Here is a 17123-nt window from a genome sequence, read left to right on the forward strand (position 1 = left end):
AAAAAATGTTGTTATATTATACATGGCCTCTTTTTTTTCTCTATACTTTTCCCTCATTTTCATTAATATTGGTTTTTTTTTTGTTTTTATCAAAACCTAGTAGCTCCGTCAGCAAGTAATATCTGGTTTGGCGCGGCTACTAGGTCACTGTCCAGTGTTCCCCCTGGGCAGTGGGTAATTAGTAGGCCCTCTGTTTGGCTGAAACCTTACCATATTTTTAAGACTTTGACGTGTTTTTTACTGTATTTAGTGTTTTTGTGGGCTATTTATTGAGAAAACAACATTGAAATTATTATTTTTGAATTCCTTGTAAAATTTCCTTTACTTGAGTTTTACTTTTATAATTCTAAGTTAAGAGAAAAAAAAGTTATGAGACATAGATCAGTTATTTCTATTAAATTTGACTCTTCGACTCAACTTAATAGGCCCGGGGGCACGGGTTAACCTTAACGGATCGGTCCCAAATTTTGCACAGCTCATTTTTTTGACCATTAAAAAAAAATTAAGGGGTAGCGTAAAAAAAAAAAAGACATTCGATTTTTGAGGGCCACCCTACTTCTCAGCCTCTCATCGAAGCTAAAAAAAGAAAAGGAAAAATCATTGCAATAATTTTTTTTTTAATGGTAATATATGGGAAATCTTAAACCAGATTGTTACGAGATTAAAAATTTCTTAGGCTGCTTTGTTATACTCCTAACTTTCTAAATATCTCAATTAATACCAAGTTTAAACTCAACTTTTCCTAGGATGTGTCATAAATGACAATATTTTCAATATAATGTTTTAACTTAATCGGTATCTTGATATATCAACTTTGAAGGCATAACTTAGTTACTTGTTATATACTTAGATGAAGTTATTTGAAATAAGTATATTTACAATAATACATTTTCTCTTTTTTTTTGAAATTGCAATATAGCCATTTATGTGGTTTTCTATTACAAAAAAATTTTATAAATCGATTACAACTTTAAGATAAGTACTTATTGAATTATAAGGATTTTAATACATAAAGGGAGTATGTAGCGTTGGAGGAATAGGTATTAAAAATATACACCAAAATATATTACTATATTTTTTTTTATCAGTAACAAATAATAAAAAGTTTACTTTCAATTTAGTCCACAATTGTAAAAGTTATTAAAAATAAAAAAATAACCCTAAACATTTGCTAGATCAAAAATTATTTAGAACGTTATAACATGATAGGACGCTTTGTATGTTTAAAGCATGTAGAATTTCTGGAACAAAAGTTTTATTAATATAAAGTTAAAAATATAGAATAAACAATATTAACAGAAAATAATATATTTTTAACTACGTTAGTCATTAGCACACAGAAGATAAGTCGTTTTTAAATTATATTTTTTTAATTTCTATTATGTAACATTAGTTATAATTTAACATATGTCTAAGGAGCGTAATACTTCCAGTACAGTATCATAAGTTAAGTTGAAAAAATTACCTTTTCATGCAAAAGTTGCTATTATTAATCACCTAGTGAGTAGATGAAGAGTCAGATTTTTAATACAAATATACCTAATAAGAGGGAAATGCCTAATGTATAAACTTTTTTTTTTATTACTTATCCATTTTTCAAAAAATGATGGCATATTTAAGTAAAAAAGTTTAAATTTATCGATTATTAACATTTTTTTTGGCGATTTCATTAATTTACAGAGTACAAGGGAAATTTTTTGAATTTTTAAAGGTTGCTTCAACGAATTGTAATCTTTTAATGTATCGTTGGAAATAATCAGTCCGAAACTGAGACATTGTGAACACAAAAAAAATAAATAAATAAAATCACGTCATACTTAAATTGATATCTTCTCATCTTCACACCGAATTTAAAATTAGGGTTGCTATTTTAAAATGAAAATTTGATAGGATTTTTAGGTGCGAGGAAAGCAAGCAAAAAATAAACTTTTCGAGTAAAGCAAACTCAGTAAATAGCCATTCTTATTAAAAAAACTAAAATAATAATTAGCTGTAATATTTACAAAGATACTTTTAGAACCGTAGATCACGTTTTTTAATGCATGTTAGGTTTAAGGCGTTTGTGTAGACAACTCAATATTCAGGATTTCTCGTGAAATGTGTCGATGCTACGTCATCTCAGTCAACAAGATATTAAAATATATTTGGAAAAACGGTACCAGGGATTCAGGAAGAGAATGCTATATTTGTGAATTACGTCAATCGCCAATCAGTAGCGATTCGTTGAGATTCCAGTAAAACGATACCAGGGAATCAGAGGACAAAAACGATCAATTTGTGGTAACTGTCACGTTGACTTTGAAAATGTCCCGTGGGACGACATTGTTGTATCCTGCCGATTAGTATTCAAGACATTTTGATGAATGCGATTGGATGATATCAGACGTTTACAGAAGACATAGCAAAGAAATTCTATTAGTACAAGTGTTTTTAACGAAATCAGTTGCTCTCTCTTTGTAATATCTTTAAAAATGTACGGAGCTCAGTAACGTAAGTTCAACAAGGCGCAACGCTTAAAACGGCTGAGTAAATTTATATACACATCATACACATTTAGAGACACGTATATTTATCGGATTTACTATTTTTGTTCCTAGATAATGGTACTGCATGTTAGTTGTGCTGCTAGCGCTTAAATTTAAGGCACAAAACNATGTTAATTGTGCTGCTAGCGCTTAAATTTAACGCACAAAAAATGCTGCACTGTCTTACTTAAAATTGTTCAATCTTATTTATACGGGGCGTAATTTCATATAATGAAAAATCATAAATCCTTTGATACAGTGAATAATTTTGTTGAGAAAATCCATACCTTTAAACGATTTTATTTATGTGAAAGATTGCGTTAATTTTATTGTTCTTTGTATAACACAAATCATTGATCGTTTTCAGAATAATCTTTTATCTTTTTACTTGAAAAAATCTCATAGGTCGATAACATTTTTAGGGAAAATACTCATTGAGTTACAAGCTTTTTAATATATAGAGTGAATAAGGACGCGGGTGGAGTACACCTACAAAAGTACCGGTGGTGTCCTTGTATTATTATTAAATTGTGCTCGGCAATTATTTATTCTTTATTATCGGACTTGATCACTTTAACGATGTTTAATGCTAATTACGAGTTTCTTTGTAATTTTACTTTATGGAGAATGTTGATGAACAAATCGTTCATCAATGTCGACACAGTATGGGCACAGAACACAAAGTTGTAGCTGAGTTACACCACAATTTATTCGACCATCATTATAGTTTGGTACGATTATCATAAGCCATTGATAGTTAGGACATTTTTTTTGGAAAGGGGAGTCCCCTTATTATTAATTTTATTAAAATTTTATTTTATTAAAGTTGTAAAAATTCTCCCTGAAAATAATAATAACTAACACGTAAATCATTTTTATATATATTTTTTTTTTGTAAATGGGGTTTATGGAGTAATTACTCCCTCTCTCCAAATGGGCTTTACCATTTGACTTAAAATATTGGTAAAATAATTGAAAAAAAAAATCGACTTTGAAAATTGTGACTATATAAACCAAAATAACATTTTTTGTTTAAGATCATTCGTTTACATATAGAAGATACGGCGTGGGAACAAATATTTTTTTAACTTATAATAATGATACAGCGATGTGTGATGTTTTTCACGAAGAAATAAATAATATAGACCCCACAAGAGTTCATTAGTCATTAATGCCTTTTATTAATGAAATAAGTTGATAATTGTCAATTTTCCTTTTTTTTTCGAAGCACAAAAAAAATGATAAACTTTACGAATCAAAAATACATATAAATTTTTTTTCGAGATGATATATAACAAAATAGATGACATAACTGTATACTATTTCTATTATTATTATATTATTACAACTGTAAATTTATTTGAATATAAAATATATTTTTAATTAAACTAGAAAAAACTAGAACAATTTTTTAATATTAACAGAAATAGCAGGTAGTTGACACGGCCACGGCGTTGTCACACGTTGACACCCCGCGGTCGTATCAGCTCCTTCTCAGCCACCGCTTCACTGTAAACCGGACCGTTACACACACGCGTTATCGTCGTGGTGTAAAGTCCAACAAATGCCTCGCGTCGAATACCCCGCCGCAATAATACGTTGAGTCAGTCACCTCCGAGACACTTCCAAGTCCGTCGTTTTTTCGGTTGTCGGTAGCATTTCTATTGTGTCTATTATTTTCGGGATTACGACGAATACGATCATATATATATAACGTGTGTTAACTATCCTAGCATTGTTTAACCATACAATTTTGTGTTTTTTTTTCATACTTTCATTTTCATACGTTGTGTTTTGTTTGAGTAATCTGTTCAATAAATTACGGCTCACGCCAATTGATAATTAAAAAACCCTTGTGTCGCCTAAGTTTATTCAACATCAACCTCTATCGTCTGGCTCCCCGGCATTGGATCTAAACCGGATTAACTTTTATAAAGGTAAGAAAATACTGCTGACATTTTATATTAATTACATAAATTTTGAACTTTATTTAAAAGAGACAGCGAAATTTTCCTTACCTTCCTGTACTGCGGGTATTTTTAACTTCGATTTCACTGGTGACAGCAGTGAAATTCCCACCCGGTTGTATAAATACTATCTACCTCGCGAGTAGTAGATTTCCACCTTGGGTGTATTTTTAAACACGGCNGTAGATTTCCACCTTCGGTGTATTTTTAAAACACGGTAAAAGTGGATTTCTGGCGATTTCGTATTTATACATACACGCGCACTGACGACCTTGAGTCGCACAACGCCGCGAACACAATCATTTAAGTGTTTCGATAAAACCGCTAGGCGGGTAGGGTGATCATACACGTTATCATACCACAGCGATCGTTACATTTAATAACCGGGTCCCATAAAATCGTTTGTATTATTATTTCGGATCTCCACAATCATTTTACGACTGCTATCGTAATAATCTCATTTCCCATTTACATTTGCTATAGCACACCACTATCGACAAAATATTGCAGTATTGTTACAATCGCAATAATAACGATAATAATAATAATAATAATAATAATACAAACGGCCGTCATTGTCGACGTTCATACGCGAACACACGGCGCGTATTCTCGCGATCGGCGATATCGTATTTCTAAATAACAAAAACAAATAAGCGCGTGCGTTTCATTTATTTATTTTTGTTTATTTTCGATAAATACGGTAAGGAACGTTCACTATGACCGGTAAAACTCTCTCTCGAATGAACCGTCGGGAATTATTGCGCGAATGCGCTTATAGGCAGTTAAACGGCCCCACGACAAAAAGCGATATGCTGGCAGTCTTGGAGAATAGTTTACGCAGTGAGGGGCTAGACCCATCGAACGCGATTCTGCCCGAACGCCCGCCGCTTCATTACGAGACGCTCTCGACGGAACGCGAGTCTCAGGTCGACGAAGTCCCCGCGTTATGCCGGACCGTCGATCCAACCACATACGCGGACCGACCGGTCAACCTGGCGCGAGAGGACCCTGAAGAGGAATCTCTACACGAATGGTCTCTGGCAACCGGCCGTCCTAACGGTAGTGTGAACGCAGCGTATACCGATGACTTATATACGGTGCGTTCAATATCCCACGCAACGGAGGAGATAGGCGCAGTAAGACAAAGTTTACGCGATATATCTCTTAATACACGTATGGATGCGCGCATGTCTGAAGTGGAGAGAGCACTGTCTCGCATTACGCAAGAAATACGATCTCTCTCACAAACGATTGTAAGCCGCGATACACACAACGAGACTATACGTAATCCGTTCGCCACCGCACAGATGACGCGAGAAACGACGGAAACCAACCGTTCTACTTACGCGCGTCTGTCCGAACCGAGCCGCGTAACTTTTGGGCCCAGCAACACGACTCAAAATGACGCGGCCCTACAGCAGCGCCTGACTGAAATCGAGGAGCGCGAAGCGCTTAACCTACAGCGATTAGCCAGTCAGACTCCGCGCACGTCACCATCGCTTCTTCGAGCGAACACGCACGACGCGGTTTTCAATTTAGACGCGCGCCAACATCACACGGGGCACTTCGAGCCGAACACATTCGCGCCACCGACACGCGATTTGTCCCCATCATCATCGACCCGTTCGCTCACGCACACGGCGATCGGGCCACTTAATTATTCGCCTATTGTACGACCCCCTTCCCCCGAGTTTACGGGAAAATATGAGGAGGACCCACGCGAGTTTCTAGAACAGGTAGAAAACCTATTGGCCCAAGCAGGCATAGATCGCGATTTATGGGTGAAAACGGGCGTACAATTTTTAAAGGGCATGGCATTAACTTGGTGGGAAACCATCAAGTTAAACAACATGTCCTGGCGACAATTTGCGAGGGAATTTCTCACGACGTTCGCGATAACAACAGCATACAAGCTGAATTAGAAAACGAACTCATGACGACGCAACAGGGGCCACATCAGCGCATGACGGAATTTATCATAATTAAACAACGTCTAGCGATGCGCACACGCCCCAGTTGCTCTGAGCAGCACATTGTAGATCGCGTAGTCAGTCTGTTACGTAACGAATATTACGGTAATGTAAGAATGCGATGTCCGCGTAATTTAGATGACTTACGCGTAATCGCGAACGATCTCGACCGATCGATACGTACGGGTAGGATTATCAATAACGCTAATCCGTACGTGGCTGCTATATCACCCTCGCAACAACCGCAAAGAACCCGACCTCGGCCAAGCGCACCGCCCGATCCGCGTCCCCCCCGACCCTGTCGCTTTTGCGGAGCCGATCACTGGCAAAGCGAATGTCCTAACAGACCGACAGTGCCGGGAAACGGACAGCAGCCACGGAGAAACTAGTCCATTCTCCGGGCTCACAAACACAATTCCGCCCAAAACATTATCATATTAATCAGCGCGCCGACCAAACCGCCCGTTCGGTTAACTCGGGTAGCAAAAACGGATGCGCTTGCTGCGACACAAAATGACTCTATTTTAAATAATCTTATTATCAACCACACTTCTATCGCACCACCTTCACCAACACCCCTACAGCCCCACTGTCATTATAGTGGGCACGCTGTAGCACCACACCTCACCACCACCACACCCCTTATCCACAATGAGGACCATAAGATTATTCAAAATACTTGTCACACGTTCGTAGACTTAATGGGTAACGACTATAGCGCGAGTCGGGCCAACGATATGTTGGTCACCGTGGGGGAGGGGAATACGGCAGGAACGGCCTACCCGCTTATGGCAATTAATACTGCCGGCGAACAAACCGTTTCAACGCTCCCCGTTCGAACCGCTAACCACCTGAGTATTGCCGCACAAACACGCCCGCGTAAAATTACTACTCCCGCTGTGGAGCTGGAATTTGACAACGGCTTTGTGACGGCCTTACTTGACTCTCGAGCGCAAAAATCGTATACCACTCGAGCAACAGCTCACAAATTTGGAATTGTGCACAACGGACAAACACCCCCAGTTAGGTTAGCTGACGGCCACACAACAGACACGGCCGGCACAGCTACCTTTATAACAAAAATTGCGGATCTACAAGTAAAGTTCACAGCTGTTATCATAGAGAATCTGTATTGTGACGTACTTCTGGGACACGACTTTCTAACAGAACAGGAAGTCTCCTGGGACTACGCTGCAGGTACAATTCACTTGGGCGCGACGCGACGCACTACAGCTTATTGGAAAGCGAGTACTCGACACACGCTACCCGATNCGACGCACTACAGCTTGTTGGAAAGCGAGTACTCAGCACACGCTACCCGACGTAGATCTCTCAACACTAGATATAGCAGGCGACCCACATACACACGCATTATTAACGCGCACGATAAACAATTATTCTGCAGTTTTTAACGACACGGTAGGTCGCACAAAGCTTATCGAACACAACATCGTTCTAAAAGACCCGACGCCTATCGCGCAAAAACCATATCCGTACCCGCTACACAAACAACAAGCGATAGACGAAATGGTAAGCGACATGGAATCACAAGGGCTCATAGAACCCAGCACTTCTCCTTGGTCAGCACCAGTCGTGCTGGCCAAGAAAAAAGACGGCTCATATCGCTTATGTGTCGACTATAGGCGACTTAACGATGTGACCGTATCAGACGCGTATCCCATGCCTAATCTAAACGAAATGATTAGAAGCATGAGGGGGGCGAAAGTTTTCACGTCACTCGATTTAAAATCGGGTTACTGGCAATGCTCTTTACAGCAAAACGTACGCGAATACACCGCGTTCAGAACGAAAAAGGGCTTATTTCAGTTTCGTGTACTTCCGTTCGGACTTAAGAATGCACCCATGACCTTCGTACGCTTAATGAACGAAGTACTTAGGGGGTACATCGACGACTTCGTTCAAGTCTATCTGGACGATATTTTAATTTTTTCGGACAGTGTCGAAACACATCTAGACCACCTTAGCAAGGTTCTAGAACGCCTAATGCGTCATGGCCTAACATGCCACACTAAAAAGTGTAAGATCGGGTATTCTGAAATTTCTTATTTGGGACACCGGGTGCATGGGTTAGGCAAAGAGCCGGAAAAATTACAGTCTATACGCGATATTCCAGTCCCACGCAATGTAAGGGATATACGAAAATTTTTAGGGGTATGCAACTGGTATAGTCAGTTTGTCGACAATTATGCGGACAGCATCGATCCCCTCACCCACCTTTTAAAGAAAGGGGAGAAGTGGTCGTGGTCTCAACCACAACAACGAGCTTTTGAGCACATCAAATCGGCAATATGCGATTCACCACGCCTTTCCTCTCCCGACTACACAAAGATCTTTTGCCTACAAACCGACGCTAGTGAACTAGGCGTAGGGGCGGTATTATTTCAACACGGACAAAAACCGGGGGAAAAGGATATCGTCGCTTACGCGAGTAAAAAGCTGTCGGATACGCAAAAACGTTATGCCGCTGTCGAGCGCGAATGTCTAGCGATCATATGGGCAACCGATAAATTTAGGTCATACTTAGAGTACGCCCCTTTCGAGTTATACACAGATAATTCAGCGCTAACTTATCTGCACAAAGCGAAGGGAACAAACAGTAAGTTGACCCGCTGGGCGCTACACCTGGGTAACCTAAATTTCACCACGACACACGTACCGGGTAAACACAACGAAGCACCCGACATGTTGTCACGTCACCCAACGGACGGACCCCCTGTTGACGAAGACGCCCTAGACGACAATTTGTTAGGCGCGCCAATGTCTAGTCCGCCCACAACCACCGCCACTCTCGATAATATCTATTCCATTACCGAGGCAAACGACGCGATCTGCGACCGACCGTTCACGGGGGGGGAAGTACGAGAGTGGCAAAACAACGACCGGTTTCTCTCTTCGGTCATAAAAAATTTAAACGCGCAACTTACGATAGTAAGCGAAAAACCGCCCGCAAAAAATAGGGACGAATTTTTTTTGTTGGACGGTATGTTACGTATTCGTATAAGCGCTGACACACCGGTAGTCGTCCCCACCGACAAAGTACAACATATAATTTGGTGGTACCACGATGACCCCCTATCATGTCACCCCGGATGGAGAGAAACACACCGAGCGGTCAAACAACGGTTCTACTGTAAAGGGTTAAGAAACGCCGTGCGCATGTACGTAAAATCGTGTCACATTTGCGCGTGCACTAAGCCCTTAAACAGGCGCCCCGAAGACCCGATGGTCAAGCGCCAACCCAGACAGCCGTGGGAAGTAATCAGTATCGACCTGATGGGACCGTACCCTAGAACACCAAGGGGCAAGACGAACCTATTAGTAGTAACTGACTGCTTCAGCAGGTGGACCGAAGCGTACCCCATAGGCGCACCTACAACGAAAACGATTGTAGACGCGCTAGAAAGGGAGTTCTTTTCACGCTACGGTTACGCGCGAGTAATTTTAAGCGACAACGGCCGTGCGCTCGTGTCCAAAGAAATGATCGACGCGATAAATCGGTGGGGGGCAGAGGCCTGGACTACACCGATATACCACCCACGGGCTAACCCAGTAGAACGAAAGAACCAAGAGTTAAAAAAAGGACTTCGCGCTTTATTAACAGAGTCGAGTCATACATCTTGGGATACAAAATTACCACCTTTGTTGTTCGCTCTACGCAATAGGCGCAACGAGACTACCGGATACGCACCGTCCGTACTCGTATTAGGTAGAGAAGGTAAGAAACCGGGTGATTGGCTACTACAGCGAGTACAACCGGTAGCACCTGCTACTATCAATAACGACCGGTTAGAGCGCGAACGACAAATCACTAGCACAAAAATAACACCGCCGCCCGTTCACATCAAAACAAAATACGCGGTCGGCGACGTTGTGTACTATAAAGCGCATCACTTATCAAACGCGAATAGAAAATTTTGTGCGGGTTTTGCACCGAAGTGGTGGGGCCCCGTGAGATTAGCCGAACGCCTCGGTAAAGGCGTGTTCTTAACGGACCAGTCCCCACCAAGGAAAATTCATGTCTCATGTATGAAAAAACAAAGTTAGTAGTTTTTTTTTGTTATTTTTTAGCATGAGCAACAACAACAACAACAACCCAACCACACCCTTATCCGTCGAGGAGGTCCAACGGTTGGTTGTCCAATTGGCGGGCCGGGTGGGCCTCCTGACGGACCCCCTCCCCCGCGTACTACGCTTGGTGGAGGATGCTTCGCGCGCTCCCCTGCCCGAGGTACTTCGGAACCCCGTGGCTCGGGTCCACTATGAACGGGGTGTGCGGGCGGGACGTGAGGAGGTGAGGCGCGAAATGCAGAACGCGCTTAACTCCCTCCCCCGCGCCTCCCCGTCCACCACGGGAGTCCAAGCGCCCCCTCCCCCAAAACCGCCCCGGGTGATAAATGTGGCGGCTCAACATTTTCCCCGCCCAGGGGAGGCGACCACAAACAATACGCGGGTGACCGCCTCTCCTCGGCCTCTACTGTCTTTCCGCGCTACGCGGCCGGACAGTGCCCCACCGACATCACGCCACCCGAAGCATCCGTACGCCAAGGGCAGTGTAAGGGCCGCACCGGCGTCTACCCCTCCGACCAGCAAGTCTCCTCGGTACTACTCTCCGTCCGAGCGGGAACGCCGGACGAAGAAGTACCGAGAGTATATGCACCAACGTTGGGGGGTCGTCTTCGATGAGGACCTTACACCGCCCATAACCCCGACCGCAACACTGCGGACACCGGTCATGACAACAACACCACCAGCATCAGTAACAACACCAACAACATCAGCATCAACCACAACAGTGACAACAGCTGTCGCCAGCCGGCCGTCGGGCGTGTTTGTGGACGGGGTGCTGGTGGCTCCAGCATCAGCAACGACACCAGCGACCACCGCACAGGAGGAGCAGCCGATGGAACTGGAGCGTATAAAATACGCTTCAATGCAAATCTGTAAATAGTGTTTAATTTAAAAAAAAAAATTGTCAAAAAAGTAGGTCTAGTGAGAGCTGAGAAAATAAATGATAGCTACAAAAAAACCACATAGTAAAATAATATTAATATGAATTTCTTCTCACAAGAGGAGTCTACAGTATAGGATCCTTGATATTTATTGAAGTTATTGAATTTAAATGAGATAAAAATCAAATGAGTTAAACATTTTTTTCTAACTCAAAAAGAATTAAGAAAATATTCAGTGCCACAGACGTGAAAGACACAAGTATTACGTCACATTCGTCACTTACTAAAAATGGAAATTTAGCTAGTTCAAATTTTAAAGTTATTTTTCTTGACTTCAAAGAAACAAAAAAATTTAAATATTTTTAACTTTTTATACTATGTCAATTAGATTGATATAATATTTATGAAAATCAGTGTAATCCCCTTATAATAAAATAAAATACAAAACCAAGAATTTTAACACAAAAATATCATATTTTTGAATACGGTAGCTATTTTCACCATGAAGACAAAATAAAGTCCGAAATTTTTTTTTCCATAATAAAGTATATTACATTATCTTTAATTTAAGGTATATATAAAAGTGTCAGTATGTTCAGAACACTTTCAAACGTTAAGTTGAAAAAGTTAATTTTTTGTGATAAAGTTGTCATTTTAATCCCTCCCTGTGGACAGATAAAGGGTCAAATTTATAAAAAAAATTTATCAAATGAAAGGTAATAATATGATGCATCTATATAAAAAAAAAGAATTATATTGATTTGGTTATATTTAAAAAAGTTGTGGCAATTTTAAGTAAAAAAAATTTCGAAATGTCGAAAATTAGTAATTATTTTGGACGTTTCCCCCATTTACGGGGAACGAGGGAATTTTTTTCAATTTTTGAGTGTAATGTCTTCGACTAGATACGATTTGTGATCTTTTACGTATCGTTGAAAGAAATCCGTTCGGTTAGAGCTGAGAAAAAGTGGTAAAAGACACAAAAATAAAAAAAAAAAACCACATAGTAAAATTAATACCTTCTCAGCTTCGTATCGAAGCTAAAAATATCTAATTTGTTCATTGGCATAACTAATTATTTTAAGGTAGAAAATAGAAACAAAAATAAGAAGTGTTTATGACTTGGTGAAATAACTAATTAAAAAATATTTCACCGAATATGATCTGTTGAGGTTATTATGCCAAACATTAGCCGTCGTGGCACAGTCATTTGACTGTCATTATTAGGGTTTTTTTTAAAACGTAGGAATCTTGGTCAAAAGCAAGAATTGGAAACTACCCGATGTCTGCCCAAATATTGTCCCCATCTTCTTAAATGAGTTTCAATTAACTTAAGGAGACACAGACAATCGCGTACCTTGATTAGTTAGGGCTACTAGTTAGGTCTCGTATATAATAAAGTTAAGCGCGATTGTTTTATATAATGGACACTGTTCGGGTGAACACTCAAGTTGGTCATACTGATAGTGTACTATCTGGTGATAACACTTCCCCATCGGACGCTTGGCCGTTATAGTTTTCTAATTCACTCCAACAATGAACCACACGTCGTCGACCTCGATTCACCGTGCATTACTGCATGTCCAAAGAGCGCTATCAACTTTACAGCTTTTAGGTTACCCTGTGGGTGACTGCGACGTCACTTTAGTGAGGGCCATTGTGAAATCTATGGATGTTGTTTTATTGCAAGAATGGGAGTAAGTTCTGGACAGTCGAAATCTTGTATCCTTACCCTCTGTCCATGAACTGATCCTCTATTTACACCATGCGGCAACACTCGCTGACATCGGCCCACTGCAGTCGTCCTCAGAGCCTTCTTCGTCCACTCGTCCAACTCCATCTCCGTCGCTCTCGTCCATTCGTTCATCTACCACAGGCGCTGTCTCAAGCCAACCCACTCCAACTGCTGTTGAGTCGTCGCACCAACCCCAAGAGAAGGTGAAATACACTGTGACAACGGAAAGGTGCCCATTGTGTTCGGCATTCCACCCCCTTCGTACATGCACAACATTCCTTTTAGCCCCTGGCATCAAAAGATACCATATTGCCAAAGAATATGTCCTTTGTTTATACTGCCTGTTACCAGGGCACAGGGCTGTACGCTGCAAGGAACAAAAACCTTGCCGTATCTGCAAAGGCAATCATTCTCATCTGCTCCACATCGACCACAAACCTCTCACAGGCTCCCCATATTAATGTATCTAAATTCCTAAACAATAGTCTTTCTTCATCAACAATAGTCTTTCTTCATCAACAATAGTAACTCTTCCTCAACAATAGTCTACTCTCAAGATTCAATGTCTTCACTCAACCATATTTGTCCAAATCACATCCTTCGACCATCAGCTCAACATCCTGTCAGTCCTTCAACCACTGGACTACTGACCTATCCATATAAAGGTGCATACCTTTATGGTGGGCGGTATGTTCGGGTGAACACTCAAGTTGGTCATACTGATAGTGTACTATCTGGTGATAACACTTCCCCATCGGACGCTTGGCCGTTATAGTTTTCTAATTCACTCTCTCGAGAACCGTCGCTTTTTTTGTTGTCTTTGTTATTGTAAAAACCGCGTTATTATATCGCTCTCGTTGTAAACTATATTTTTTCCGCATAACCTAAACATTATATTTTTCTTTGTTATAACAAAAATCGTCCGTTTGGTGTCAATTCGTTTTGTTAGCCTGTTTGAATCGGCAGTGTAATACGAAACCAAATTTGTGTAATATTAATTGGTAATAATTTCAATCGTTTATTTATTATTTGTTGTTTATATACCTTGTGGTTCGCACATTAGCTCACATTACCCATAGGGTACATTGTCATTTGTATGAAACTATCTTGAAATCTATTAACTCTATTCTGGATTGTAACAATACAATTCTTCTATTAAAACTCAATCAGCAAACTGTTAAAGTGCGAGCCCCTTAGTACAGTTGTTCAGTATTATTTAATTTAGAATTTAGATAAGTTAAAATTGTAGTTAAGTTTCTAGTAATTTATGCTACGATTATCTTTTATGTTATTTATGGTAGTACAAAGCAATTCAAATCCATTAGTCCACATAAGTTAAAGTAAATTAATAGTTGAGTTGCTCAGTTAATAGTTTATTTGATTAATTGTTTATTGTAATGAAATTAGTCGTTTGTTATATTATTATTACAATTTGATTTAATCGACCACTGGTCTTTGCACTATTAAAATTAACTTTGTCCTTTGGCTATTGAACTCTAATGTTTGTCCATTTGATTATAAACTTATAATTTGACACCAATTGTTTTTTTCATATATTTGATTCAACCACTTCTCTTGAACAATTTTATTATTTATCCCTCTCTTAATTTGTTAACGTTCATAGCAATTATACTTGTGTTTTGTTCAATACCTGCTAGTTTCTTACTTTACTTTGTTAATATAATTGTACAAAATAATCAAATTTAAGTCTGTATTAAATCATACTCTTGTACTTTGCTCATTGCAATAAACTTACTTATTTCATTGAATCATGTTGCACTGAATATTCATATTTTCATTTCACTCTTGAGCACATATACAGTCCACTATCTCCAATCATATATTATAAAGACCTAACTGAGCACATATTACAGGTAAGATAGTTATAGCATTGGAATTAATTGGCTTACACATGGTACAAATTTTATTTACTTTTACTCGTATAATACTTGATGTTATAATTTTTATTTAGTTTAATTGTTCCAATTCCTCCCTATCCCTCCACTCCACGCACATTCCTATACAAATAAATCAGATAGTCACACTAGAAAATCAACTGACTAACCGGCTTTTCTCTTGTCGCCTTCGTAAGAATAGGAGTTCGTTCACTGGTCAGTCCTGTTCCTAACAGACACAGTAAAGTTTATATTTTTTATTTTTTAATTTATAGTACGTATCATAAGCTTTAATGAAACATACGATTAATTTCCGGAACATTATCAAATTATAAGTTGAAAAAATTGACTCTTGTGAAAATGTTGCTATTTTAATACGCCCTTGTGTGCATCGACGTGAGGCATTTATCGGACTTAACTCCACGACGATTTCGCGTGTATGTAACAGTTTGGTTTACAGTGGAGCAGAGGCTGAGAAGGAGCTGACACGACAGCGGGATGTTAAACGGGTGACAACGCCGTGACCGTGTCAATTTTTTAAAAAGCTATAGCAGTTTTAAGTAAAACAAATTGAAAACACGTAGAAAATTAATGTTTTTTAAAATTGTTTTTTTTTTTGAAGATTTCCCCTATTTACGGTGAATGAGGAAAATATTTTCATATTTTTGAAGATAATGTCTTTGAGGTAGATTCGATTTGGGATTTTTTGACGTATCTTTGAAAATCTGACCCTTAACGTACCACTAAATAATAACATTTCCAATGAATAAACTTTTTTAACTTATCTGTAAGCCACTCCTGAGACACCCTACTCTGTAAATTATTATTATATGTTTATATAATACCATAGGAATATAATTTTATTGGGAGGATCATTCCTTTCGATCCATAGAAGGCTTGTTATGAACTTATGTAAAACATTGCTGTCGGTCATTATATAGTAATCTTCATACGTCAGTTGCGAAGTGACAAAATGAAGGTGTGACTTAAGCTTAATCATTTGAAATGTTGAATTATTTAACATGAAATAATTAAGATATGAATACTAATGACTTGTAAGAATGTTAGCATCAAATTTTAATTTATCGTTTTCATATAAAGATATTGGTTTAAATTCTATCAAATATGAAATGTGAGTAAGTAGGGGGCGGTGTCGCGCAGGCTTTTAAATGTCATCTAGTTTTTAGTCGGCAACCGGACATCGTTTGTGACAATGACGCGCTGAAAGCGAAACGTCGTATCGTAAAGTGTAGAAACAAAAAAAATATCCTATGAAATATAGTCCACATTAAAGATAAAAAAACCCAGCACAGGGGTGTCGCGGTTCAGTAGTGACGTGGCATAGATGGATCAAGTATAATGATATCTGACAGTGATTAAAATCACTATAAAAAAAAACGCTTTGATGCAAATCTTTAGATAGTGTTTAATTTTAAAAAATTGGTGGACTATTCCAAAAGCTACATGATCTGCTAGTTCATTATTAATATCCTAATTAAGATAAAGTATGTCGAATGAAAAAGGGATTATTAAAAAATATTATTTCTCATAAAAAAATAATGTTGATCCATACACTTTTCAATATGTCATAGCATTATAAAGTTAAAAATGTAAAAAATAAAATCGAGAATTTTCACACAATAATAGCATTCGGTAGCCATTTTTAACGTGAAGATAAAATAAAGTCCGAAATTTTTTTTTTAGCATAATAAAGTATATTACATTAGCTTTAATTTAAGATATATATTAAAGTGTCAGACTTTACGGAACACTTTCAAAATTTAAGTTGAAAAAGTAAATTTTTTGTGAAAAAGTAGTAGTAGGGGGTATTATATGAGCTGGGACCCCCCCTAACCCACATGTTGTGGGTTTACCCTGCCATAGGTAGAATGGCGGTGTAAACAACCGGGGGAATATGGTGAAAGGTCGATGTTTCTCGTTCCTAGATAGCATATCGTTATACCATGGTACATGTTACCTTAGTATATGCATAGTATACCTAGGTAGATGGAACATCATATAGTATATCTTGATATATTACAGAAAATTGGAGGTATT

The 17123-nt window shown here is 38.9% G+C and overlaps 1 protein-coding gene across 1 annotated transcript in view; it reads right to left on the minus strand.

The window, feature by feature from the left end:
* LOC126903377 (uncharacterized) overlaps positions 1-17123 on the minus strand; it is a 67622-nt gene that overhangs the window by 16794 nt on the left and 33705 nt on the right. The gene's annotated exons all lie outside the window — the stretch shown is intronic.

This window comes from Daktulosphaira vitifoliae, unplaced genomic scaffold, assembly GCF_025091365.1.
Source record: "Daktulosphaira vitifoliae isolate Bord-2020 unplaced genomic scaffold, ASM2509136v1 Scaffold_1, whole genome shotgun sequence".
In the NCBI taxonomy this organism is placed as follows: Eukaryota; Metazoa; Arthropoda; class Insecta; order Hemiptera; family Phylloxeridae; genus Daktulosphaira; species Daktulosphaira vitifoliae.